General features: G+C 34.0%; 1 protein-coding gene across 1 annotated transcript in view; it reads left to right on the forward strand.

The window, feature by feature from the left end:
- The window catches only part of svil (supervillin), an 86,059-nt gene that overhangs the window by 76,432 nt on the left and 7,616 nt on the right, over positions 1-2,011 (forward strand). The gene's annotated exons all lie outside the window — the stretch shown is intronic.

Raw genomic sequence — 2,011 nt, forward strand, 5'->3', positions numbered from 1 at the left:
TTCCAGCACCTTGTTGAATCTATGCCACCAAGAATTGAGGCAGTTCTGAAGGCAAAAGGGGGTCCAAATCTATAATTACAGTTTGTACTGAAATGGCATATAACAGAGAGGGTTATAAAACAAAACAGGCTTATTGAAACCCAAATAGGAGGGAAAAAAAGGACAGTAATGGTACCAAAGTATTTCCCTACTTCACGATCAAAGCATATCACAGTAAATTGTAATTGTGTAAAAATAGGAAACATCCTCCTATACTGAAATTAGTTCTCCCTTTTTTTTGCATGACAAATACATTTTTGATTAAGTCACGCTCACTCATCCAGGAGATTTCGTTTTCGTCTTTTTGTACGCCCATAAACATATTCTTTGGGATATATAAGTTCTATGACATTGTTTCAAGATTTCACTCCATGTAATTTGATGTGACTCTGGTAACAAGAAGCTTTAGTCAAAGATAATTGAACGTTTGTCACCTATTGAGTCTAGTAACATTGGAAATGGTTAATCTGAGCAAAATTATGTTTGTGTGAAGAATATTCAGTATCCTACAGAGTCTAAAAATGTAAAAGTCGCCAATATATTTATATGAAGGCTATATGATGCAGAGATGCGGATTGAGCACAATGTTTGGAAAACGTTGCACTTCTATCAACTTTTTTTTGGCTGAATGAAGCAGAGTGAGGAAAATTCATCTTCATGTCCTCCATCAGTCTAAGCTTATAGCAGCACTACTATACAGAGACTCTGTCACAGCCATCTTATTTATCAGATATGTTAGATCTTACTTCGGGTGTTATGCTGCAGCCTTGGACATCAACACTTGTAACATTTGTGTCTTAAAATAAAATGTAAAAATTTCTTTTATGCAAAAAAAAGACGTGTTTATTTTATCAAAAACAAACCTAGAAGGAAAAAGCGTGTGCAGAATCACGAAATGGACAAAAACACTGAGGAATACAGAAAGATTTGAGTACCTCACTGAAACAATGTTTGATAATTGAGCTTTTATTTAAAAGTTTACAGCCTTTAATTTAACACAATTTGATTAGTCTTTGATTACTAAAAGAATAATAAATAAAAACAAATGTTTTTTTTTTGGTTATTTTCCATTAACAAAGCCTGAACTTTGAACTGGACTCATGATAGGGGACCTAAAAGCAGCTGTAGCTGCTTTGCTGTCAGTCAGCCAGCAGATGGAGCTATTGAGCTGCATTATAAACACTAAGAACAACATGCATTGATTATACTAGCATCAGTCAGCATCCAGCCTGCATGAGTCTGTTACTGTCTACAAACTTTATTATATCAAGACCCATTTTGCTCCAGGTCCAGCTGAATAAAGGTTCTTTAAAGCTGCATTACTAGACTTTTTAATAAAACACAACTTATTACTTTTGTTCAACATATTCTATAATAAATATATTGGGTTTTTTTTTTTATACAATTTTAGTTTGTGTTTCTAAATAAAGAGGAGGTAAAGATTTTGTTTTGTTTTACAACTAATGAAAAGATAAGTGGATCTAAAAACACATTTCTGGTTATTTTAATGTAATTTTGTGATAATCTGATTTAAAAATTCTTTATAAAACAAAAGCTAAAGCTTCTAAGGCTGGAATTTATTGATAAATGATATTTATAACTTCATTCGTTATGGTTTTATCCATAGAGGGTCCAATGAATAAGGATAAGGAAATTAATGACGATGTAGAATCACAAGAGGTAATGGAGATGAGGGCCAAATGGAGAGAGTTTTTCTGGCGCTGCTAGGAGTTAGCATCTGTCATTATTGCTAGCAGATATCATCATCTTCATCACCTCTTGTGATTCTGCGTCATTAATTTCCTCATGGTCCGGTTTAAACTGCAAAGTTATGTTACTCATTTCTGTTTAAGCTGGACAGAGCTAGTGCTACGGGACGTTAGCATACTTCATTTATCCAGAATGCATTGCAGCGTAAACATTGTGACTAGGGATGCACGATATTGGGATTTTGGCCGATATCCGATATGCC

Source organism: Cyprinodon variegatus, unplaced genomic scaffold (assembly GCF_000732505.1).
Source record: "Cyprinodon variegatus isolate N-32 unplaced genomic scaffold, C_variegatus-1.0 Scaffold120, whole genome shotgun sequence".
NCBI classification, from domain to species: domain Eukaryota; kingdom Metazoa; phylum Chordata; class Actinopteri; order Cyprinodontiformes; family Cyprinodontidae; genus Cyprinodon; species Cyprinodon variegatus.